General features: G+C 41.8%; 1 protein-coding gene and 1 long non-coding RNA gene across 4 annotated transcripts in view; one reads left to right on the forward strand and one right to left on the reverse strand.

Moving 5' to 3' along the window:
- Positions 1–4,711, reverse strand: part of PCMTD1 (protein-L-isoaspartate (D-aspartate) O-methyltransferase domain containing 1) — a 31,081-nt gene extending 26,370 nt beyond the window's left edge. Inside the window, exon 1 of one of the 3 annotated variants that reach the window (XM_033155184.1) lies at positions 4,587–4,711. The gene's annotated coding sequence lies outside the window, so the exon portion shown is untranslated. Of the gene's footprint in view, positions 1–4,183; positions 4,297–4,586 lie in introns of those variants that run through there. The other 2 variants (XM_033155187.1, XM_033155185.1) reach the window with 2 other exon arrangements.
- A 1,703-nt stretch (positions 4,712–6,414) lies between these two features.
- LOC117049971 lies at positions 6,415–15,408 on the forward strand. The gene is made up of 3 exons (XR_004427040.1): positions 6,415–6,668; positions 8,119–8,214; positions 15,307–15,408. It is a non-coding gene; the product is annotated as an uncharacterized LOC117049971 (long non-coding RNA).
- The last annotated feature ends 11,608 nt before the right edge of the window (positions 15,409–27,016 follow it).

The following is a 27,016-nucleotide window of genomic DNA, read 5'->3' on the forward strand; positions in this document are numbered from 1 at the left end:
TAAACTGAAGGGGGCAGATTGCCAAAAGCATGTTACACCTCTGTAAAAAGATCTGCATTGCCTGCCCATATGCTACCAGGCCAGGTTCAATAGTAGAATCATAGAACTGTAGAGTTGGAAGGGACCCCAGGGTAATCTAGTCCATCCCCCTACAATGCAATACACAAAGCCCTGGACACCTTGTGCCCAGGATACCTTAGCGACTGCTTGAGCCCTTATATTCCGATTTGATCACCAAGATCACCTGGAGCAGTGCTGTTAGTTTCCCCCTATGTTTCAGAAGTCAGACTGGCCTCCACTAGAAATGGGCATTTCGTGCTGCCAGTCCCATGCTGTGAAAAACACTTCCAGCAGAGAAGCAGCAGGCAATTTGCTAATTTAAAGGAGTTTCCTGAAGACAAAAAAATGAACTACCTATTCAGTGGTTTAAACTTTTTAAGATGAGCCAATAATTTTTATAATTATTCAGTATTGTGTTTATGGTATTTTATAAATGTTGTAGTACGCCATCATAATTTTATAATGAAAAGCATTCAATACAATATACATACACACACACACACACACACACATATATATATAAATATTGCTGGAATGAATACATTTGATTTTGAAATATGTAAAACTAGCAAATTCTCAGACATGACTTCAGGTTTGTTTAGTTGTAATTACTGCATTATGAGAAAATGCAAGTGAGGTAAAGTCTAAAAATAACAGAAGACCACATGCCTGGCATTTGAAAGTTTATCTTCTAGCTATATATTTAAACATAATTGGAAACTTTTCCTCCTCACTCCTTTTGTTTCCAAAAAAAAGGCAATCTTGTCTAAATGCCTTCAAATATTCGCAGATACTATACTGAGGAAAACTTAAATGAAACTCATCAAGACCTTGAAAAACTACATAAAAAGGCACTTGCAGTACTAGGCCTTAAACTAAGCAACATTTTAAAAAAACAAAAGACTAAACAGAGACATCCTATCATCAAGTTATATCTGCTGGGCAGGGATAGAATTACTATTAAATTCTGCTGCACCAGCAGGACATTATGCTGGTATAGTGTATTCACACCAGTTTAAAATTACTGTCTTGCCAGCTGTATAACACTCACACAACTACTATGCTGGCAATGCCAGCACAAGAAGAAAACGGGGTCAAAACTTGAGTGTGGAAGGGAACAAACAAAAAGCTTAGCTAGAATCCTACTCATTTCCAACGTCAGTCCTGCACCTTGAGCCAGTGTAATATTATGCCAATAAGATAGGTGATGTAAAATTATCTCACTGAATTCAACAGAGAAGCTGAGATGACTGTCCCTTACCCCCTTCTCTTCCACCAACCAGAAAAAGAGAGAAACTAAAGTTATGATTATGCACCCAGTCTGTACAAATGGTTCAACTGGTTGCAAACCAATATGTTTTTACTTACTGTAACTTGTATACAAGATTGTTCAGGAAGTGTATGAATTTCGAAATGGAAACTTAAAATTCATATTCATATTCTCCCTACCTGCACGTTGATTTCAACAATTTCAAAGCTCAACAACTTTTGTGTCCAGATTCTCACTTTTTGAAATATGGCAACCCTAACTTGTGACAGCGAGTGGCGCTGTGGTCTAAACCACAGAGCCTAGGGCTTGTCAATCGGAAGGTTGGTGGTTCGAATCCCCACGACGTGGTGTGCTCCCGTTGCTCAGTCCCAGCTCCTGCCAACCTAGCAGTTCGAAAGCACGCCAAAGTGCAACTAGATAAATAGGTACCGCTCCGACGGGAAGGTAAACGGTGTTTCCCTGCACTGCTCTGGTTTCGCCAGAAGCGGCTTAGTCATGTTGGCCACATGACTGGAAAAACTGTCTGCGGACAAACATCGGCTCCCTCGGCCAGTAAAGTGAGATGAGCGCCACAACCCGATTCGTTTGCGACTGGACTTTACTGTCAGGGCTCCTTTACCTTTTTTTAAACTTGTGACTTTAGGCATGCCACTGTTCACCTAGGCATTGGGCTAGAAAGAAGGTAATGTGGGCTTGATATGATCCAAGTTCTACAGCAGGAACACCATGATAAGTATTAACCACAGTGTTCCATGCATGGATGATGTGGGGTTATCAGAAGTGAAGTTATGGTGGGCAGGGGGCAACAATGCTTTTTGGTAGACAAGAGCATATATATATCATTGCTATGTTGCCTCTTTCCCCCCTGATTTCTTCATGAATGTTTTCCCCATAGGCCCTTCATGTACCTCTTCTGCCTGGAACATGACAAAGCAAGTGCTTGTTAATACAGTATTGCCATATGTTTTGCACACCTTACATTAGGTACCATCAACTACCATAAGCTGATACTGGCATACGAAGAAAGAATAAGATCAGGCCACTTCTGCAGTAATGAACAGACCTTCAGCAAAATAAGAAGTCGGGTTTCATTTGTTCTTCAGTGACAAGTGCAACATTAGGTCTTTTACTTTGGCACCAAATCTGACAATATTTGCTAAAGGGAACTCAATTTCCCCTTACCCAGGGACTGTAACACTGACCAGTAAACCATGAGTCACTGGAAGGCTGCAAGAGAAAAACCAACCTGGCCCCATTCACTGGCCAGAGAAAGAACTAAAGGAAGCTACTTTCACCTAACTAGCCCTCTAGAATTAACAGTTATAAAGAATTTTGTAACTAAGAACTAGCTACCTGAGTTTGCTTTATACACCCTTGCCACAATATATTTTCCTGTTGTGTGTTTAATATTTTAAAGTCTGACAGCAGCATACCTCTCAGTACTTATTTTTGTAAGCCACTATGAGAACCTTTTAAGGCTTCAAATAAAATAAATATGAATTTGAGGCAGAAAAAATGTTTTGCACCCAATGTTTTACTCTTCTTAGATGAAATGTAAAAGCAGTGCTTAGTGGTTTTGTTTGTATCTTGCTTAAAAATAACACGTGATATTTCATATTTCCAAATATCAGTGTTGTACAACTGACCCTCTCCAATCACTACTACAATGAGCAAATATAAATGGCTCTCAACTAGGTCAGACCAGGAGACTATCCAGTAATCACAAATTGAATAGGAGGCCACATTCTGTAATCACAGATTCTTGACCCCCTTTCGAAATTCATCTCTTAGCTTTTGCCTCAAGGTCAACAGCAGCCATCACAAGAGGTCCTTTCCTTTGGCACACACACCAAAGAGGAGATAGCAAAAGCCAGGCCCTGTGTTGCTTTGGTGCGTTACAAACAACGTGCAAAAAAAGACTCCTTCCTACCGTGGAGCCAGACACCGACACTTTCTGAGCACCTAACTGTGCATACAAAGGAGGAAGCAGAAATGCAGGAAGCCCACACGTGAGAGCAAGGAGCTAGAGGCAAGTCTCTGTAAACCACGCAGAGGGGCCGCCCTCGTTCTTCCTTCCAGCCAAAATAGAAACAAGAGAGCAAATAGCAAGCGCCTCTCCGGCAGTCAAGCCCCCTTGCCTCTCCCCCTCCAGCGTTCATTGCAGAACAGTGTAAACAAAAGGAAAATGTGACAAGTTCCTGAGGAGGAGCCATGCCAGCTTGTTGCAACAAACACAACAGGGTGCCTGGTGGCACGTCCAAGCCTGAGAAATGCATTGACGCGTACATTTTCCTGCCCCGTGTCGTCAGAGACATTAAGGCCGAGTGTGGCTTCTTTTAACTCGGGTAGGGGAGGATGATTTGTAGGGACCAATTTTGGAATGGAGGGGACACAAGTGACGCTGCTTCTGTCTCCCCCCCCTCTCCCCCCCATCAACCTTGTGACGAGGCGACTCTGGCGCCCTCCGCCTCTTTATTGTGGAGCGGCTCATTTGCTCTCCTCTTCCTCTTTGGCACCTCTTCAAAACGAAGCCAACTGGCGGCCAAAAAGGCAGAGCAAGGAGAGGAGCAGACAGACGGCAGCGTCGGCGGCGACTCCACCAACTTGTTTATCCTTTTATAGCCCCGGCTCCGAGGCAAAAGCACGGAGAGCAGAAAGGCCCGCCTCGTTTAATTGCTAGAATCGTGGTGGGGTGGGAAGAAGGTTGCGAGAGAGCTGCCGGTGAATATTATTTGTCCCTCTCTCTCCCCGCCTCCCCCCACCAACATCCCGACAGGTCTCAGGATCCCGAATTAAACAACGGAAGCACTTGCGCTTCCCGATATATAGATATAAATAAATAAACCAACAAACCTCGCCGTGCTGCTTTAAATGCGCAGGGAAGGAGAAAGCAGGAAGCGCGTCCAAGTCCCTTGCGCGCTCTCCTCCTCTCACCCACTCGCTTTTCCCCAACGCGGGCCCTCCCGCGTCGAGAAGTGCCAACGCAACGAGCGCTCCGCGGGGGGGAGGGGGGCAGTTGGTCTCGCGGCGCTGGACTTCTCAACGGCCTTTGTGCCGGACCGTGGGGGGGGGGGGCCGGGGAGGAAATGCGGGCGCAGCATCACTAACCCGGGACGCTGGGCTCCAGCCCCGACGTCGGCGACGACATAAGCGCCTCGGCGCCCCCCCGCCCCCCCGCCGTTGCTCTTCTTACCCAGAAACTGCCCCTCTCACCCGCCCGCACCCCCCCGCCGTGCGTCCTCCACCAGACACTCACCCATCCGCAGTGTCCTCTGGATCCCGAAGGGGGAAAGGGAGAGGAAAGCTTTGGCGTGAGTGTGAGGGGTAGCGGGGCCGGGGAAGGAAAGCCCTCAGGCGCCCACTTCTCAGGGGGCGGAGACGGGAGGGGGGGGGTAAAAGGGACGGTGTTTTCAGACGGTGCGGCCAACGGGGTGGTTGAGGAGGGCGAAGGGTGGGCGAGGGCAGCAGGAGCTCTTCAGGGTCAGCCACTCTCCGCCCCCTTCACGCGCCGCCGCGGGTCCCGACTGTTTGTGTTGCTGCGAGAGGCGGAGGGGGGCGGGGAGCGGGAGAGAAGGCGAAAAAGAGCCAAACAGCTGAGAGGATGTAAACAGTGGCGTCACGTGACGGCATTTACAGCCGAGGGCCTGGGAGCCCCGCCTCCTTTTCCTTCGTACTGGGCGCCGGGTTTGTTTGGTCTCCGACGCTGAACGAGCGGAGGCTCCGCCCCGCAACTCGGTGGCCAATGGAGCGGCGAGAGAGCCACGTCGAGTTGCCGCTGCCGCCGCTGCAGTCAAGGTCTGGGCGACCAATCGCAGCTCCTGCTCTGGAAGCATTCCCCCCCCCCCCACCTGGCCGGTCTGTCAGGCTGTGCAGCGTTTTTGCGTGTAAGGGGAGCGAGCAGCTGGCTGTGAAAAATAGGGCGACGTATCCGATTCCACCCGTAGGGAAGGTTTAGTTTTGAATCACAAAGAAAGGGGTTTATTTTTTGCTTTCAAATAATAAGTGTTTTTTATTCTTACCTTACTCCTAAAACGGAAGAGTACTGGGGAGGCTTCCTCCTATTTTCACTTTTTCCTACCATGTTTTGTACTCCTCTAGTCCATGCAGCCTTATAAGCAGAAGTTAAACATGCAAAGCTTTCGCTCTCATTATATGTGTAGCAGAAAAATAAACATGGGTTTCATTTATGTATTTACTGCTGCCCGTTCTTTTTCAAAAAACTGAAGCCACACACTTTAACAGAAGATTATAATTAGTGCAGAATGGCTGCCATTTCGTTGTTTCATACTTTCAATCGTTAACACTATCTAACGCCACATGATCCTTGCACACCTGAATAGAAATCTGCTATTTGCCTACTCTAATTACAAACATCCACAAAAGTGTGAGAAGACTGGATAGGATAACCACTTATGTATTGTCAAAGAAGAAGAAAGAAATGGGTCACCAAAAAGAACACAGAATTTATGCACATTTACAAGCAATACTTAGTTGAATGGATATATATATATAGGAGTGTTTTACTAATAATAAACCACTTGTGTGCATTGTTGAAACCGTAAAAATAAGCAACCTTTCTGTTACTACTTACAGCTGTATCAAAACTGGGTGGAAAGGGTTGGTTACCAATATACATACAATATACAGAACGACATGCACATATCAGTAAAACAGCATGAAAGCTGTCTAGGTGCAATTGTGCATGCTGTACAATCACATTGAGATTGCTTTTGTGGGGTTTTATCAATGTATGATTACATATCAGTATGGCATTGGGGAGAAAGGTGCTCTAATTCTGGAATTAAATTTAGCAAATCTGTTAAAGAAGAACTCAGGAGGGTTGGAAAACAGCTGAGGAACCCCAATGAATAAATATATAGAATGCATAGCTGTCAACTTTTCCATTTTTGTGGGAAATTTCCTTATTCCAGTGCAGTTTCGCGTTGCAAAAAAGGGAAAGTTGACAGCTATGGCCGTTTCCCAATGCAAAAAAAGGAAGGTTGACAGCTCTGAGAATGAGGTATAGGTTCTCATCCCTAATGGTAACAAATGTAAAGGTAATAATGATGTGTTTTGTTTGTAGGTTGTTTTCAGAGCTGTTTTAGCTGAAAAAGGATGAATTAAATAATTCCATGCCTGAATAAAGGAGAAAAGGCCCCGGTTTCCTATGGTATACCCCTGTGTCTGTTGATGATATAGTGAAGCAACAACACCAGTGAGGCTTGCGGGAGAATATTTTATACCACAAGTGAAGTCCTCAAAGAGCCTTTTCCACCAAGAGTTCCAAGAGCCAGGAGATACTGCTCCCATTTTCCTGAAGAACCCTACAAGATTCAAGGTATGTCCTCTTCAAGGAAGAGTGCAGATAAAACTGAAATAAAACCTTTTAGAATTTAGGAAGTTGTAATTGTTTCCCAATTTTAATATGTAAACTACAGTGATTTTTTGATGTTGTGGTATATGGATATTCCAAATCTAAATAATAAAATGTATTGGCATATATTGGTTTCTGACAATGAATTGCATGAGTGGCGCAACTGAAAAAATGATCCATTGATCGCATTAAGAGAAATCATTGTAAGAAACAACTGATTCAGTGTCCTTGTTTTGGCCTACACTACTTCTTTGTGGCTCCATCCACAGGGCTCCCCCATGATAAAATAGTGTTATGAGTTTGGAGAGTTAGTCTGGATAAAACCCTGGTTGCCCTTCCAAACTGGGGTCCCTGTATCTGTGAGGGTAAAATGTATGAGGGGAAGCTGGCCAAACCAGTTCCGTTGTCCAGGTAATGGATTTGGCTGGCTAGTTAAGTATCATGATTTAGCATAACCAAATAAGTTGCTCTGTGCCAGGGGTAGACAACCCACGGATGGTCCGGGAATCAGCGTGTTTTTACACGAGTAGAATGTGTCCTTTTATTTTAAATGCATCTCTAGGTTATTTGTGGGGCATAGGAATTCATTCACCCACCCCCCCATATAGTCTGGCCCACCACATGGTCTGAGGGACGGTGGACTGGCCCACGGCTGAAAAAGGTTGCTCTGATAGAACAAATGGATGGGCCTTCTCCCGCCCCACTCACGTAGCTGCTATGCAGGAGATCAATACACAATGTTGTGTGTGAGAGGCTGGAAGCTGGAGGCACAAATACATGTTTACTCCATGCTAGATATTGGGGCTCCCCTGAAAACCAAATAGGAAAGTAAGACCTATTGGAGTGCTATTGGTGTCTGTCCCTCAGTCCTATGCTCAGGTTGTAGCAATCAATCTTTATTGCGATCAAAGGCCAGAGAGCAAACTTAACATATGCCACATCCACATGAAGAAGCGGATGTACTTAAAAAAATCATTTTAAACTTATTTACATTTAAAAATAACACTCCTTCAGTTAAAGTCTGTGTTCCAGAGATTAAAATCAGTACTCATTCGCTGGCCATCACTGTCACCGCAGCCTGTCTTTGTGTTCAGGTTGTATAAATGCGTAAATAAAACCTAAAGACATCACAGTCTCCGCTGATCCTCATTCCAAGGAAACCGAACCCTGGGTAAGCATTTGGAACCCCTGAAGTCTCTCACCACTCAGAGTTTGGGGTGGTGTGTAACAATATGAACTACCATACAGGCTGTGTGATACTTCAGCAGCCAAATTCTTTTCTTCTATCATACTCTATTTAAGCACTTTGCCAGTGGTACAAACCACTCTCAATATATTTTATTTCCTCAGTTTTCACCACATTGGTCCCTCAAACACTTTTTTCTCTCTTCTTGTGTCTGTTTCTCCTGCTTAGCACAGTGGCATCGCCTGTCTGGATAATCTGCAAAGCGATCTTAACCATATCTACTCCAAAGTAAATTCTATTGAATTCAGTGGTGCTTACTCCCAGGTAAGTGGAGTTAGGATTGTATCCTTAGTTTTGTTCAGTGCAGTGAGACAAGCCATACCTTTCCTTTTGGTTTCCTTCATCTGATGTTACTAATAAATACCACTTTAACTAGTAGCAGATTCTAATATAATATGAGAGGAGGACATTTGTCTCTTATTTTAAGATGTTTACCAAATTTATGCATGCATGCTTAGTAGCAGTAGCAGCGTATGAAATTCTGACAAGCAGGAGCAGGTCTTAACATAATGTTAGAGCTCTAATCTCACCAGTAGCCTGAAGGTTTCTTTGTACTGAGAAAGAGCCAATAACCTGTCTTTCAAGAGGCTGGACTTAAGGACTTGTACTGCTGCCTCACAAAAGGGGAAAAAGCTGCTGCTGCTTATTCTTAATTTCCAGTATGACTAGCAGGTAATAGAGATGGGGATAGGAGTTTTCATAATCCACAAACACACACATTTGATCACATTAGCAAAATGAGAAACAAGGACACCCAGCATGGAATATTGAAGGCAGGCCACTGAGAGGGAGGCAAAGGAATAATGTTGACTGTAGGAAGTCAAATCTACAAATATTAAATACTAGGTTTTCCTAAGGAAAACAAATCAATTCTCAACTGGTTCAAGCACTGTAAATCTGTGCAGGCTAACCAAGTAACAACCTTAAAAGGATTAGATTTGATAACGAGGCTGTTAGTTGAACCCTATAGTAATCACCTGAAATAGTAGTACTTGGTTTAACTAGGTTTGGTTAGACTGAAGGGCTTTAATGCATTATTGCTCTTTGTTGAATCAGTTCTTATATTGTTCTGAATGCCATTTGGCTAATGAATAAATAATACTTGGTTTAATTACCAGGATGACCTAATATTATTCTGATTGTCATTAGGTCAATGTAGAAATAATATTTTAGTTTATCTATCAGGACCATTATATCCAAAAAGTGTGTATACTTGGACAACATTTCCACCTATGATATTATCAAAATTTGCCATCATGCAATAACAAACAGGTACTACAGATCTGCTTGCACCTGCTGTGTGCATCCTAGTGTGTGAGGTGCTATTTATTTCACATTTAATACATGTTCTGAGAACAGCTTTCTGCAGTGTTTCTTTGCAATGCGCATAAAGTGAAAGAAATATATGAGTCAACCTCACAGATATATGGTGTAAGTTGGTTATACAGTAAACCTCTATTATGCACAAGCCAAAACTCATATATTTAGGGACACGGGTGGTGCTGTGGGTTAAACCACAGAGCCTAGGGCTTGCTGATCAGAAGGTCGGCGGTTCGAATCCCCGCAACGGGGTGAGCTCCCATTGCTCGGTCGCTGCTCCTGCCCACCTAGTAGTTCGTGCAAGTAGATAAATAGGTACCGCTCAGGTGGGAAGGTAAACGGCGTTTCCGTGCGCTGCTCTGGTTCTCCAGAAGCGGCTTAATCATGCTGGCCACATGACCCAAAAGCTGTAAGCCGGCTTCTTCGGCCAGTAACACAAAATGAGCTCCGCAACCCCAGAGTCGGACACGACTGGACCTAATGGTCAGGGGTCCCTTTACCTTTACCCATATATTTATAGTTGACATGCATACACACACACACACACACACACACACACACACACACACAAAAAAAACAAATTTTAAAACAATACTTGGAACTGCTCATTTTAATTATATTTTGATTTAAAAAAACTCTGACCTTTATTGCTAACATACAGTTTATATTTTATGTAAATAAGAATAAAATACTACCTCTGAAGTCCTGTGCTTCTAACCTGTCCTGGCAGTTTTTACTAACCAAGAAGGGCAAAGATCTAGAGAACAGGTAAATAGTAAGCTTCAGCAATTTAACAGGAAAATTATGTCAATTGACCTGTCCAACATGTTCCCTCCATTTCATGTGTTTTGTGCCTTAGGACACAATAAGATTCTTTTACTGGGTGAATCATATAACAGCCTCTGAAATTGCCTGATCTCAAAATAGTAGTTAAAATGGCCGGAGTCTCAGGATAAAGTGCAGAACCAAGAACAAAAATTATTTTAGAATAGATAAAAAAGAGAAATGTCACATATTATTGTTGTAACTTCAATTATTGGGATCAGGATTTGCTTGCTTTCCTCATTCTTCTCCCCACCCCTGCCGCTTTTGTACCATGTCTGTTAGGGCAGAGCCACACCATGCATTTAAAGCACATACGTTTTCCTCAAGAATCCTGGAAACTATAGTTTACCTTTCATAGAGCTATAATGCCCAGCACCATTAACAAACTACACTTCCCAGTTAATTTTGAGGAAGCCATCTGCCTTAAATGTGCATTGAATGTACTATTTATGTGTTGTGTGGATCTCCCCATAGATTGTGTGAGCCAATGACCAGGGACTGCATTGCTCTTTAATCCCCATCAAGCCTTTAGCAAACATAAACTACTTACTGGTTTAGTATGCTAGTCTAAGATTGGTTAAAACCTCCACTCACACATGAAGCTCACTGTGGGACCTCAGGTCAGTTAGTGTCTCTGAGCTTGATCTACCTCACAGGATCATTGTGAGGATAACATACACACTGACACAGTCAGAGTCATTCATAGTGTAAGAACTTGAAGTCTTTCTTCGTCTGCCTCTTGGTTGCAGTTCATACCACATCCTGGAATAATAGTTCTTTGGGCCTCACATTCGTTACAGTAGGCTATAATATTCTCTGGTTTAACTTCAAAAGCAAAAATGAGCTCATAGCTGAAAATCTGTCTCTGTTGTAATTGGAATTGGTTGATGCTGCACAACTTGGAAATAGTGGTGGTGTTTTAGCAGACCTGGCAGGCAGAAGAATCTTAGTTTTTCACTTAATTACTCAGGAAGCACATTGGCTTAGTATGGAAGAGCTATTTTTACAAGTCACTTTTCAAATCAGAAGTCTACTTGAAACATTCTGAGCACTACAATGAAAGTAACATATTAATCACTGTGGCGCTGGTTCAAGGAGTTAATAATTTGTGCTGTAGTTTGTAAATAATGTAATAGCTTAGCCCTAGGGAGCAATTCCAAGTACTGTATGGGAATCCTGTGTAACTTATGCCGGCTTGAGTTGAGCTGGTGTAAGGTACACCAGATCAAAACTCTGTTCAGGAGCAGACCTAATGCAGACTGAAACATTAAACCTGCTTGAGGGAAAACAAGCCTTTACAATGAGTTGGACTTACACCATCCTTTTCCCCCATGCAAGTTCTGCCAGTTTGTGAGGTCATGTTAGGATCCTGCAGAAGTCCCTGCTGCTGGGTTCTTGCTCTATCCTTGCCCTGGAATGCCAATTTTTCAGGGGCTGTGCCAGTGTAAGTTCCACTGGTCTTAGCTCAGCTGGCTTAGCCCCAGTTGAGCCAGGATGAGAAAGTTGCACCAACATATCTCCTGGTGAGCTGTTGTTGGCGACTTCCTTCAGGGTGAGAACATCCAAGGTGACAGGGGGGCAGGTGGAAAGGGCAGCAGCGAAGTAGTGTAGAGTTCCTCCACTTGCAATGTGAAATTTTCTTGCTTTGAGAAGTTCCAAAACATAGTAAGTGGCTCTTAGCTTTTCAGTTCTACAGCAGTTTCTTGTCATATCTAAATCACAGGTTCCTGCTAATAGTAGGAGGCAATTCTCTTGGACATCTTCTTATCTACTTGAAGAGTGGGAACAGCCAGTTCTCCACTGATGCTCATTTCCAGTCTACTATAGATATACAGTGGTACTTCAGGTTACATACGCTTCAGGTTACATACTCTGCTAACCCAGAAATAACGCTTCAGGTTAAGAACTTTGCTTCAGGATAAGAAGAGAAATTGTGCTCTGGTGGCGCAGCGGCAGCAGGAGGCCCCATTAGCTAAAGTGGTGCTTCAGGTTAAGAACAGTTTCAGGTTAAGAACGGACCTCCAGAACAAAGTTCTTAACCCAAAGTACCACTGTATTATCTTTGGAGCCTTTTCAAGTCAGACTTGAGGGCCTGAGACAGCACAGGTAAAAAGGGTGGGTAAAGAATAATCCAGGTTTTTATCCTCTCAACCCCACCAGGCAGATTGCAGCATCCCTGTTAATCAGAAAAGTATTTATGTGTCTTCATTTTGGAAGAAAGACATCCTTCAAAAATTTCTACTATGGAAATTGTACAGAGCAATTTAGAGCAAAGTTCTTTGGCTTGGCTTGGACCTTTATGCCATTGTAGAGGCAAAGCCCAACTTCATCTCAACTGTCTTGCTAGCAAAACAGTCATGATAGGCCACCAGGTGTTTCTCCCCACCCCGAAGAGGTCCCTGATGTAAAAGCCTTCTCGCTATTTAGAGCAGTTTCATTGGACAAGTCTGTATAGATGCAGTGACAACAATGAAGTTTTTTTTTTAATGTAGAAACCTGAATCTAGAAGAATTTCATGTGAACAGGTTTGTAATGTATACAAAAGATGTTTAAGGGCTTTCAGATACGATCTATATTGTTAGTGTTCCTCTTAAGGAAAGTATAACAATGACAGAATGTATTTCAAGGAATCTGAGGGAAAACGTAATGGGAAAGCACTGTGGAGTCATGATTGGCACTGCAGTTCTCCTTTATGCGTAATGATTTCTAAGTGAAAAGTTAGATTAAAGGCAAAGTGAAGAGAAATGTTTAGGGGTTTTTTTAAGTCTGTGCTCTGTGTATCTGCTTATAATGTACTGCAACTTGACAACATTGTTTGAGGCAATTCTTGTACTGAGTCAGTGAAGATTCAGGAATGAAGAGCATGTTTCAAGTTGACAGATCCCATAGGGATAGAATGTTAGTCTGTTACACCAAAGAGATACAAAAAGAGCCCAGTGGTCCCTTCAAGACTAACAGGTTTATTGTGCTATAAGTGGGCTCTAGTCAGTGAAAGCTTGTGCCACAACAAATCTCGTAGGGCTAAATGGAATTTGATGTTAATTGTGTATAAGCAACTATTGTGCTCAGTTTGAAAAGGAAGAGCAAGATTAAGGCCTTCTCTCTTGCTCCTGACAAAAATTGTCCCCTCACACTGCTAGCACATCATGTACTATATTAGACTTGTAGAAGTCCGTTGGCCCATAACCTATTAGACTTGGGCCCACCATTTGTTGTTGATACTACATCACACTTTGACCAGTGTGATCAGCAGAGTATTGAGTCTGGACTAAGGATTCTGAGCTCCTGCGTTTTGATTCAATACATGATGTCCAATCACAGAACATTTCAGGATTTGGGCATCTGCCATTGGCCCCTGAACTCTGAGTCATGATTTGCAACTTGGAAGTTTAGACAGCCAATCACATTGGGAGTGGGAGTGGCCCAGGCTTTCAGGAATGTATATAAGCAATTGCTTTGCCCCTGTTTCCCAATTATGTAGTTCAATAAAGGTTCTTGCTGTTATCGCTGCGTCTTGCCTCATGGGAACCCACCTAGACTTCACTTTCCATCTTTTACAGCAGGAGAAATGTAACATCTTGTTTTATTTGAAAGACAAACATCAGAGAGTGTAAGTCAATTAGCAATCCAGGTGTTGATAACATGTCTATGATAGGGTTTCTAAAACAGCAGTTGTTTGTCTTTACCTCTATGAAATGTTGCTAAACATTTTGCTTTAAGGGAAAATATACTTAATCGAAGTTATTTGTAGTGAAGCTGGGAAATTAAAGAGAGGAGGTGATAAAGAATAGAAAATACACTCTACCTTATTGTTTTATTAGGATATAAAAAAGGCAAAGTGCTGATATTAAAGTGTAGTTTTCTTTATGGAAAATCCCCTGCTTGTGTGATAGTAGATCTGGTAAACTTTTAGGAGCAATTATTATTTCCATAAACCATAGTAATAACAAGTCTTTCTATTAAAATGTAATAAGCTTTATGATGGTATGTGATTGCATGCTAACTGCCTTTTTCCTTTGCACTTTGAATTAGCATCTGTTTAGTTAAAGAACATCACTTGCCATCACTTTTGGTTTAGAATCTGATTTTTATAAATTTCTCAGTGTCTCATTTATAACTAACTAACTAACTATGGCTATACTCTCTCCCCACTACCTCCTGTTTCATGTCCCAGTAAATGTCTAGGTTGTACATCACATTCATTTTGTCGTAATCAGGTGCCTTTTGTATTCTCACTATATTAGCCTTGATGCACAGTACTGTATCCCCTTGTGCAAGACTATACACTTGCTCACCTTCTTAGTTCACTCTAGGCATCCGATAGAGTCAGCTGTGGCTTATGAAATCTCACTCCAGGTAAACCAGTTATGTCTCCCGCTTGCCACAGCAGTTTTATATGAGCTTCTACAGCTTAGCTAACTCAGCATGACAGGTAACTCAGTCCAGTCACATTATATCTAGCTGCTGGGATTTAGTTCAGATTTACAAATCTCTAGGTGTGTGTGTGTAGAGGTGTGTGGCTTCTAAGGTTAGAGTGGAGTTTGGATGAAGTTGACGTACACCTTTGACTTTCGGCATACACCCTAATAAGACTCTTGCTTGGAAGTCCCATACATAGATACTGAAGGGTTTGGAACCAGTTTATTTAAGAGATTGTCATACCCCACCTGTGACTATTTGATCCTTCCAATCTGTGGAACAAGTGCCACACAATAACCATTCTGCATTTGTAAGGATTCATGCCTTTAGTGATGTTTTTATTTAGTGTGATAGCAGCTGTAATTTGGAGCTCCCTGCTTATTGACATTAAGCACCATCACTGCATTCCTTTAGATATCTGCTGAAAACTTATGTTTAAGGGCTGTGAACATATATAAAAGGCAGCATTACTTCCTTTTGGTGAATTTAGCCTCTCAAAATCATTACTGTCAAAGTGAAAAGCAGACCTTTGTCTCGGCACTATTTTCATCTTTGTAAAACCTGGACATTTTCCCTAGCATTTCTCTCCATCCATCAGTTGCCCTGTTTGTTAACTGACATCCTCATTAGACTTGTTTGAATTCTCATTGGTTTCTTCAATATTTCAGCTTCACTTCCTCTAACAGAACTTAATGAGGCTAGCCAGTATTTGTTGTGGGTCTCTGTTAAGCTTCATTACAGCTTGGCAATGGCAGCTGGTGAAATGTGCCTTCTGCAACCCATTTCTTCCAGGCTTATCAAACAGAATGGCCTGCAAAATGGTGGACTTCATTCGTTTGATTTACTCTCATTGATTCTTGGTATGTGACAACTTCTGACACCATATTGTGCATTTGAAAACTTCCTGAGCCCTGTCTTTGTGAGTGAGTTATGCTGCTGTATCTTCAGCTGAGCTGGAATGTGCAGCTTATGGCAGTATGGCATGGATGCACTGAGAATTGGCTAAAGATCCAGTGGATCGTAACTCTTGTGTTTAGATTACTCCTGTAGTTGAGACATGACCTTCAGGAGATATTGATATTGATTGATGGAATAGAATAATAGAATCATAGAGTTGGAAGGGACCCCAGGGGTCATCTAGTTCAACCTGCAGCAATGCAGGAATAATACTAGGAGTGTCAGGAGTTCCTAGTATAATAATACGAGGGTATTAGAAGTTCCTTTGCTTACTATAGTTGATGAAGGTTTGAAGACTCTGACTGTGTTGGCACAAAACAAGTGTTTGTAGTGAGTTTGTGGCAGACCTAAGCAGGTGGTTAAGCCCTTCAGACTCAACTTGGCCCCTTCTTTATATTTTCTATCATGTATAGATAGGTAGATGTATAGATCAGGGGTCCCCAAACTAAGGCCCGTGGGCCGGATAAGGCCCAAGGGACTTGTTTATCCGGCCTGCGGTAACCCCGCCACCCGCTCTTACCAGTGCTGCGCTGTGTGCCTGGCCACTTCCAGGTCGGAGGAGCACCGGAAATAGCTTGTGTGCATGTGCAAGTGTTATTTCCGGTGCACATCCGGGTCGGAGGAGACCTGTGCACATGCACACAAGCTATTTCCGGCGCTCCTCCGACCTGGAAGTGTGCCGGAAATAGCGTGTGTGCATGCGTATGGGCACATGCTCCCCCGGCCTCCGGCCCGCCACTCGATCAGTGCTGGTGACACCGGCCTGAGGTGCGGTAAGTTTGCTGAACCCTGGTATAGATAGATACATGGCATAATAATTGTGTTTTTTCATTATATACAATAGTTCATGCAACCTTAGGCCTTTAGTTAATTGCAAGGAAAGTTGTAACTGTCCATTTTAACATTTGTCTTCAGGTCTTCATGATAAGGCATCTGCGATGATGTTCAGGATCCTTTCACACTCCTTATTGTCCTTAACCACCGCGAGAAGTATCTTTCTCTGGGCACTAGTTTTTTCTCTGCCGTACATGATGGGATGCAAGCTGTCTTCCTCTGCCGGATGACATAGTCCAACTCTGATCCCTGCAGTCGAGGCACCTGTAACGATTGTGGATTCCAAGCTGTGTAGAGTCCTTGTTTCTCAGGGTCAAAAGCTCTCTTGGATCAACCTCTCCCTCCTTCAGGATCTCTGTTAAGTGTTCAAGCTCGAGGCCTTGTACAAACATTTCCATGTCATCAAAAGCTGCATAAGAACTGGTTGTCTGGCTTTTAAATGCACTGGGAACTGTTTTCAGAAGTTTGTGGATAGCTTCTTTTTTAGTCAGCTTGCTGAAGCTTTCTAGAAAAGCGTGATCACTTAATGAAAGTAGGCTAAAAAGCTCTGATTGCTTATTGCTCATAGCAATCTCCCTTGCTGTCAGTCCATCTTTGGTCTGTATTGATTTATCAGTTCCCACTTCGAGCAATTTGAAGACTACTTTTTATGTCTTTGACGTGGTGGCCACGTTAATGCTGTGTAACCACGTTCATCTTGGACATTTATTTGTGTTGCCTGAGCAGCAGGGTACCCATCTTCTCACCACACAATCTCTAGTGTAGGAAACACTTTCACTTTCATAGAAAGTTGATGGGACACCATGCCAGCTATAACTTCCAGGACGTCTTTCTTTCTATATTTCCAACTGATGAATGGTTTATCATAAATATGACTAGTTGTTCTAACTGATCTCACAGATAGGTCACTGGTCACATTGCAGGTATACCCTCCTTTACCAATATCACGGGCTTTTTCAACAACGTGATTACTGTAGTCTAGATTGGGTTCATGGTTTAGTGACTTCACTGGCTTTGAGGCATTCAATTGGACACTATGGGATTGGCATAGAAGGAGTTAAAAGGAATAACCAGTAAGAACCTTTAGGGGGCGGAGTTATGTGGGCTATATAAACCCCTCCCGGGGAAGGAAGGGGGTCTTTTGTCGGGGTCTTGGTCTTTGTCTTGGGGCTTGTTGTGGGTATTGAGAGGCGGGAGAAATCGTTGGGCACTGTTGTTAACAAGAACACAACCAAGAAAGAACTGTTTATTCAGAAACCACATGCTTATGTACTAAACTTCAAATAAAATAGTTTTGTTCCAATATTCTCCTTGACTGAACAGAGTGAAGTAAATACTAGGCAGACTGGTTGGTGGTAGCGGTTAATTGACAAAGTGGTGAGCGCAGGTATCAATGGACCGTTAAACGTCTGGGGGTCCTGTGCAGGTTGAGCGAACAGCCACAGTTATCACTTCACATGCCCATTTCTATTATATGCAAGCTAGCCTTGACTGCCTTGAGAGTTCAAAGTATATTGTCAAGAAATGAGTGTTGATTGTTCCCCATTTATTTTAGGATAAGCCTGCCAGGTCTCTGTCATTAGTAGTGACTCTAGGCTGCCCTAGCAATCCCCAGTTGCTTCCTTGCCTAACATATTCTTTCCTCACAAAAGAGGAAAAACAGATAGTTAATATGCAGGAAAACTAAGGGAAAATATGCCCAGATGTTATGTATGAATGTAGGAGGAAAGCTGTAGCACATTAGACACAAATTAACTTATTGACGTATAACCTTTGATAGGGCACAATGTTCTTTAATCAGGAGGTGATGTGACTGAGAAGATAGTGAAGACAATGGGTGTCACACCAAGTTAAACAGAAGTAATGATAATGGGAATGAAACACATACTTTGTTCAGGCTAAGCATATCACTCTGGCAAATCATTGTTGTGCATCATAGAGCCTGGAGACAAAGATGTGGGTGTGAGCTAAGGTTAATGCCTTCTCCCTTTCTGAAAACCATTTGCCCTGATTTTAAAAGCTGCAAAGTGTTGTCCTTCCTTTTTTAAAAAGTATTTCTAGCTGATGGTCTGCAGTGGATAGAGCATCCCGCCCCTCACCCAACACAAAAATGATTCTGAGAGCCAGTGTGGTGTAGTGGTTAAGAGTGATAGACTAGTAATCTGGGGAACCGGGTTCGCGTCTTCTCTCCTCCACATGCAGCTGCTGGGTGACCTTGGGCTAGTCACACTTCTCTGAAGTCTCTCAGCCCCACTCACCTCACAGAGTGTTTGTTGTGGGGGAGGAAGAGAAAGGAGAATGTTAGCCGCTTTGAGACTCCTTCGGGTAGTGATAAAGCAGGATATCAAATCCAAACTCCTCCTCCTCTTCTTCTTCTTCTTCTTCTTCTTCTTCTCTTGTGTTTTCCTAACCAATGGAGAATCAACCACATTGGTACTTTCCTAAGGAAGTTGTAATTATCTCATAGCAGCTGCAGAGCAGCCATCTAAACAAAGTTTATTGTTATTAGAACTGGCTTTGTTATAGGAAATATCTAGCCATATTTAATACCAAGAAAACTTTCTAATGCTAAAAAAGTGCCAACTAGACTAACCAAATATGATATATCTCAAATTTATAACTACCTTGCAGCTGGTTACAAAATGAACCACTATTTTCAATATTGTTAATGTCGCCTTATGTTAAGGTGGACTTTACAAAACATCTTATTGTGGGTTGACTGCTGTGTTACAATGATTTCTGCATCACAATGCGTTTCTCATTATTTACTGAAATCAAGAAAAATTGGCTTTAAAAAAATCTTACTATGTTTCTATTTTCTTTTGTGAACTAGTTTTGAAGTATTTTGTTAGAACAAAAAGGTAACAAAAGTATTTTAAATAGCTAGGTTGAATTTTTTATTTAAAAAAATTCTATCCTTTTATTTTTCTGTTAGGAAAAATGGGTCTTATGGACAATACAGAACAAATCAGTCAAGAAAGAGTCGCCAGCAGTAGTTCCTCTATCCATGATATATAAATAAATAAGTGCATTTCTTAAGTATTTGAGATTCCAATGCTTTCCTCCTGTTCTGCATTGTACTATGTTTTGCTCATTGCAAACATGAATCCTTGTTACTTTTTTATACAGTACATTTGTTGTCCATTTTTTAAAATTGCTCTTTTTCTTTCTTTTTCATTTGGAAAACCATGCAGGTTTGAATCTAGAAAGGCCAGTACATTTCGTGAGTAATATGCTCCTCCTGACTGGGCAACATCTCTTTCATTGTGATCCCCCCCCCCCGCGGGGTGCTATGTCTTGGAGGAAACAAATATTTGAATACAGGTTCAACAAAATGTCCCCTCCGCAAGTCACTTCCAAATTGTTAATGCTCCTTTTAAGAAACCAGGAGAAAATGAAGCTGTTTAATTCAGAAGCGACACTAACTCCTGTTCATTATTGTGTGTACCCAAAAGGATTCGCCGAAGAGCACTCGATGCAATGACAGGCTGACAAGGGCCAATTTGTGAATAACTTGTCAACAGCTTGAATGAAATTCTAGAAATCCATAACAGGTGCTCTCTAGCTGTAATCGAGTGACAGATGGATTAGATTCACAAAACCACAACAAACTGACTGAGTCTGAACGAGAAACGGAGCAGGAACAAGGGCAAATGCAGGCAGGCTCATTAACTATGGAAGAGCACACAAATACATGAATGATTAAAGATGTTACACAAGACAATTTATGTCTGTGCTTCCTGCTCAACTTCATGCTGGTTGTAAAGGGAACTGTGCAACAACAAGGCTGGAAAAGCTGTGTAGGTTATCTAGTCCAAACCCCTTAAACAAAGCATCCTTCAAGAACCCACAGCACTCTACATTTCTGGTACTAGGCAATAGTGGGGATGGCGAAAGAGGTAGAAGGTGGACAAAAGGCTCCATTTTGCCTCTCATTGCTGTTGGGGCCACCACTACTATGGCTTTTAAGGAGGGAAGTGAGCTACTGGACCTAATTCACTTTCATCTTCTTCTTTGTCCCTTTGAAGGACCCAAGTGCTTCAAAGAGTTCCTACTGCAGTAACAGCCACCTCAGGTCCTACAATCAGCAGGGAAGGCCTTATTGGCAGTACCACTGCTGGGTATTGCCCAACTGCTGCTAACCTATAACAGGACCTTCTTGGTGGTGGCTCCCTGTTTCTGGACTACTCTCCCTAGTGAGGTGCATCTGTTTCCCCTCACTATTAACTGTTGGGAGAAATTTTTTAAAAATCTTTTTTACCCAGGCATTTGATGTCCGAAAGTTTCTGTTCATGGCAACCTTGAAACTATTGCCGTGAGAGTATGTGATTGCTTTTAGGTGTTGAATGCAGCAGTACTTCCAAACACCAGTGGCTGGAAACCACAGGAGGGGAGAGTGCTTTTGTGCTAGAATCCTGCTTGCTGGTTTCCCATAGACATCTGGTTGGCCCCTGAGAGAACAGGATGCTGGTCCAGGTGGGCCTCTGGGCTGACCCCGCAGGCTCTTCTTTTATTCTTACATTTTTAAGCCCTGCTTGTGATTAGTGATGTGAGGTGAGAATATTCTCCGGAGAATATTCTCAAGAATATTCTTTGCTAGAAAATTCTCTGGAGAATATTCTCCACAAACTGCAAATTCTAATGTAAGAACCAGTGTGACCCTTTACTGCTTTGTAAAATATCAATTAACAATAAAAATTATTAAATATTTTCTTCATTTACAAAAGTATATTCTTTATGTTATTTAAAGAGGTTTATGTAAACATGTTAATCTAATGATTTGTCACCATTAGTTTGGTTTAAAGAAATAACCAATTTTAAATTTCCCTATTAGAATTTGGTAAAGCACATTTACACATTAATTGCTATTGGATTTGAAAATTACGCAAACCTAAAGTACAGCATTTTTTTTTAAAGCAGCAGGCTCTGTATCCTAACTTAGCTTTTTCAATACAATACTGTGCATAACTATGGTGAGAACTGCCATAGCTGTCTAGCTACATAGTTCCACCTTACAAGACTGAACAGAATTTCTTGGGCAGGAGAATGGGTATTATTAATCCAGTATGTATCTGTGCTATAGATGTGCCCTCTGTCACAGTTTTAACTTTTTTTGTAGAATAATTATTCTACTTAAATTCCAGTAGAGGGCAGTGGTACATAGGGATACATAGTAGCATGTCCTTTTAACCATATTTTCCTATGGACCTTTAAGTTTTTGGGCAGCCGGTGTGTGTGTTTGTGAGTAGTAGTAGTAGTAGTAGTAGTAGTTTGGTAAAGACGAAGTTCCCAACTCAGCAGTTGAAATTCCCTGTTTGTCATGTCAACAGAAGAGTCCTATCCTGACAATCTTCTGGCAGAAAGCCACATGGCTAAGAAAGGTGGAACAGGCAGCCGTAGCATTTGCAAAATTTCACATCCAAAAGCTGTCTCCTCTTACAGCACAATCCTATTCATGTTTGTTCAGAAGCAAGTCCACCTGAATCTAAGAGGTGATGATGGCAGGCTGAGGTCAGTGGGGCAGTGCCCCATCCAACCTTATACACCAGCCTCCGCTGAAACAAACATAAAAAGGAATGTGAACCAGGTGTATCACTTATCCTGACTAGAACGTTCATTCATACTGCAAATATAGCGCTCTCCCATGTTTAGTTCCTCATTCTCAATCACCATTTCATTCCGATAAATGGTGCACAAGAGAGACTCTAAAGTGATTTAAATCCCAGGAAAATGATTTGACTGCAAAGAGGACAAAAATTATTCCAATTCTTTTCTCTTTCCCTCCCACCTTCCGAAAGATGATCTGTCCCAGTGAGGCAAATTTACAGCTCCAGCTCGTCGCTTTGGCTTTGCAGTCCTGGGGAAAATGCAGGCTGCATCCAGGTGCAGGCACATTTCCTCAGAGTTATGGGGACTCTACCATAAGCCCCACTTCTAGCTCATCCCTAGCAAATCACCTGGCTGCCACAAAACCTCCTTAAAAGGTAACTTAGGGGTCTGCTGTGAAAAAGGACTCCCCTGACTGACTATAATTTGACTGCTGCATTTCCTCTAGTTGCATCTGGGAGTATGGTTAATGATAAAGGAAGCATTTTCCTAATGTTGGCTTTGTGTATACTATGAGAAGTTGTCATTGTTAACCCAACCCTTATTTCCAGAGCGATATGGAGGGTAAAGTTCGTTATTGAAGCTGAACGGGGAAATCCAAAGAAAACCACCAACATTTCATTTCTGTGAAATGAAAAGTCATAGCTCAGTCAGTGGTAGAGCAACCACTTTGCATGTCGAAGGGGCCCTAGACATCTCCATGTTGGCCTGGGAACTCCCCTCTGAAATCCTGGAGAACTGTTTCCATTAAGTGTGCTAGATGGACCAATGGCCTGATTTGGCGTAAGACAGGTTCCTATGTTCATGGATACATCTGTAAGCCAGAGTTTCTCTTCAGACTGCTTAATTTTTTTCTATCAAAACACCTTATTAAACAGATGAGGTTGATGAACCTGGAGAATTTCTTCTTCATTTTTACACACACAAGGTAAATTGTTTTGCCGTGCTCAGACGTGATTGAAAATGCCATGCTATTTTGTCAAGAACCCCATTTGATGCATAATGGCTCTGGCACTGACAGAGGAGAAAACATATGCTGTTTGCATGCCTCTATGGTTCTGCCTCCTCTGTAACACACACTGTGATTATCATTATGAAGACATTTTTTTTTGCCTGTTCTCATTGACACACAGTTGGTTGTGGGTGAAATGGAAACTGTGATGGGAATGCTCTGATGTTGCTCTCCTTAACTACACCTGCACGACACAGCCAATTATATGTCACTACCTTTCAGATATCTGATTCACTTCTAGCTTGCTTCATCCTGAATCAGCAAGGGCAAATTTGCATGAAGAAATTGGCATTATGTTCATGGATAGCTCTTCTGGATGCAGTCCTGGATGTACAAATGAACCTGGGGTAGTTGCTTCAAACCTTACCCCCTTTGTTCCGTAAATGGGAAGGGGTGTAGCTCAGTGCTAGAGCATCTGCTCTGTGTGCAGAAGATCCCAAGTTCCATCTCCAACATCTAGTAGGGTTGGAAGAGACTTCTGCCTGAAAACCTGGTGAGCTACTGCCAGTCAGCATAGACAATACTGAGCTAGATGCACCACTGGTGTGGATCAGTATAAGGCAATTTCCTCTGTTCCTGATGACTTGTTTTTGTCATGGGCCAGGAGTTAGCTTCACCTGATGAAGAGCAGCCTGAGGTGGGAGACGGTGGAGTGACTCCAACTGCAGCTGATCAGCCTTCAAGGACTCAGAGGAAAACCCTTGGCTACCTTGTAAGGCTGTGTTAGGTAGGTGGCAACCTTCTCCTGACAATTCCAGAGAAATTTATTCCCTTCCGACGTGGTTTTTCACGAGGGTTTTTTTTCCACTCCCACCCACCCAGCCAGCCAATGGATGAAAAAGACAAACTTTCAACATAGCTATAGTTGAACCCATTCTATAGCTGCACAATTGCAATTGAACTCTCTTTTTAAAATGGAGTCTCTCTACACCAGGAGCAGCCAAGCTGAAATTGACAGATTTTACCATCACTAGCTACAAGACAAATCATGCTCAATGGTATTATCGAAAGAGTTACCCAATCAAACTGGAAGACTAACCAAAGCAAACTGGCAGACCAACAACAACAACACTTAGCCAACCTTCACCCTAAGGTTCTAGGGCAAGTTACAATCAAGTAAAATTACAATATTAAAACTGATATTGACACCATCTTTTGACACTCCAAAGGTAGGAAGATGATAGCAGTTCTACTGATAGGAAGACAGAGGGTTCTTCATACTGCTCAACAAGCAAGCAAATGCCGCATTTTCCATGCTATATTAGTCTTGTTTGTTTGTTGTTGTTGTTTTTTAAACAGAATTTATTAGCATTTTCATAATATAACACAAACCCAACCCCACACCTACAAATACAAAAACAAATACAAATACACATAATGTCAGGATTCTTCTTCTTATTTATATACCTTGCAAAAAAAAATTTCTAGTTCTGAATCTTGACGTTTGACTTTCCCCGCCTATTCACCTTCGGTTTTAAATCAATATACTATTTCCTTAACAACTTATCTCTATAAAAAATTTAACTTTACTTAAAAAAAAAGAAAAAAACACAATTATCTTAATCTTTGCATTATAACCTAAATCATAACCAAATATTCTTATAGCTAAACTTATTTCTTCTATCCTTTATCATGCTGCTTTTGACTTAAGATTCAATATCTCCTTACTTATTTAAAATAGTCTTGTTTGTTTTAGACCTTTGTTTTATATTGTTGAATTTTCCAAGAACTTTCAAAATATTGGATATATGTTTAAACAAATAAAGCTGAAACCTACTTGAAAGCATTTTAAAGTCCTCTTTCATGAAATGCCAAAAAAGAAGAGAAATAAGGAAAGGAAAATGGTTCTAACAGTTAACTTGTCTCAGTGATACATGTGCTCATCTCCCCCTGGCTTTCAAACATGCTTTCCATACCACCATTTGCATGCAAAGCTATTTCTCAGGAAATGTGTTATTGGTCTATACTAAGGGCAAGATGAACAGGTGGATAACATTAGTAGGAAGGCCAAAGTCCCTGCATGTGGTAGTACAGCACCTCTAGGAAAGAGAATTTTAGATAAATGGACAAAAAGTGGGTCTATACAGCATTTAATGGTTCAGTCCTTTGGTTCCTGAGTGTGTCCCGGAGGTCATAGGATTTTGCAGCTCTTCCTCTTCGTAGATAGAAAGGGAGGTGCATCCTGGCAGTGTGGAAAGGACCATTCCTAATGCTCTTTCACCATTGGTGAGAAGGGGAGGTTCCCAAGGGCATGTCAGGGCAGATTGGGGAGGTTTTGACTCTTCCAGATCTAAAACTGTTCCATTCCCTTAATACACACCCAAAATGGTGTGGTGCCTCTGTGTTTGTGCAGAAATACACCAGATATGCTGTCCTGGATAGGTATTGAAACATTTTGTTGCAGATGTTTTTTCACTCTGCTACCCTGCTTCCTTCCTGAGACATGATACCTTTCCATGTCTCAGAACGCCACTGGAGCCAACTCCAGGAGGCCATGGGTGCTTCAGCACCCACAATAATGTATTTGTGGAGCTGGGCCCCCACAAATTCAATGGGCAAGGTTGAAGCCCTTCATTGTGGGCACCCACAATCTTCAGTGCGAGACAGTACCTTTGCAAAGTGCCATTAAAATACTGGCTGGCGGGGGCTCTGAACAGTTTCTGTGAGGGGTTTGGAGGGAAATGCAGCAACATATTGTTGCCAGACTCCATTTCTGGCATCAAAGTTTCCTACAGTTAAGAACCACCCGCTGTTTCAGAGAAGTTGAGATCCAGCACACTAAACATAATCTCAAAGAACATCTGAAAGAGAAAGTGGATCTTAACTGCAAAAAAACCTTCATGCCACCTTTTGTGTTTAAATGTATCAGATGCTAAAGGATAGTACAAATTCTGTTCTATTTATTCTTTATTTTTTCTCTTTCTTTCTTCTTTCTTTCTCTTTTCTTTCTTTCTTGTTTCAGAGGCAATTGAACTTTGCCCATGAGTGAAAGCACAATGCTTAAAAAGTGGTAGCTATGGCTTCCTTGGTTGTATTCCCAGTAGATTCTGATATATTTTCACCCCATTTGTACACACCCACACCCACACACCTACCTTGTTCTTACAAATTCACGCACTAATAATTTCGTTCCTGGGTGTTCCATTAAGATGTTAAAGGTAAAGTTTAGAGTACAGGTGTCTGTAGGGTGGCTTGTGGCTTTTATCACCCCTTGCCTTTGGCCATGCTAGCTGGTGCTGATGGGAATTGCAGTCAAACAACTTATAGCTGATGCTACATTGGTTACTCCTGGTTTAGAGGAACCCCACATTTCCAAGGCAAAACAAACAAAACCACTGGCTGAGTTGTTTGTAAGTGTAGTTAGATGTGCACCATACACCCCTGTCTATTGAAGACATCAAAGAACTTGTGGGACCTGTTTCAGTATCAATTTTATTTCCTACCATACACCAAATGTACAGCACAGAACACAGTTTTGTTGCTTTTGATGTAAGAAATATTAATTGTATGAAGAAACAGTATACAAACTACTCCAAATTAAAAAAATGCATACATCATTGCTCTTTACAAAAGGTCTAATTTACAGGATAACTCGTCAATGCAAATTAATCCAACAAAGAAAAGGAAAAGGGAAGGAAGAAGGGAAGGAGGAATCACAGTGCACATTACAAAACACCAAGTACCAAGAAGGCAAATAAATACAAAGATACATCCTGAGCAAACACAGATAAATTAACCTGAAGCCATAGGAAATCATAGTAATAAATAGATAGGTCAGTAGGAGATTGTTTAAATTAAATTAAATATATAACAAATTTCTTAAAATATTTAGTAAATTAACTTTTAGTCTCTGTCATGAGTGAACTTGGTTTCTCTCCCCCCCCAATAATGCATTGAACAGGTATAGCAACTGTCTTTTTTTAAAAAAACAAACAAACAAGTACAATAACTTAATAGCAATTTGGTGTTCTATTTTATATTAGCACATACTGTGATAGCTTCTGTCAAATTGTTTTCTTTAAAAAATAAACACAGCTTCTAAGAACGTTCTTGTCTAAACTAAGGTCCGAGGGCCGAATCACTGCTGCCTCC

Source organism: Lacerta agilis, chromosome 7 (assembly GCF_009819535.1).
Source record: "Lacerta agilis isolate rLacAgi1 chromosome 7, rLacAgi1.pri, whole genome shotgun sequence".
Taxonomy (NCBI): Eukaryota; Metazoa; Chordata; class Lepidosauria; order Squamata; family Lacertidae; genus Lacerta; species Lacerta agilis.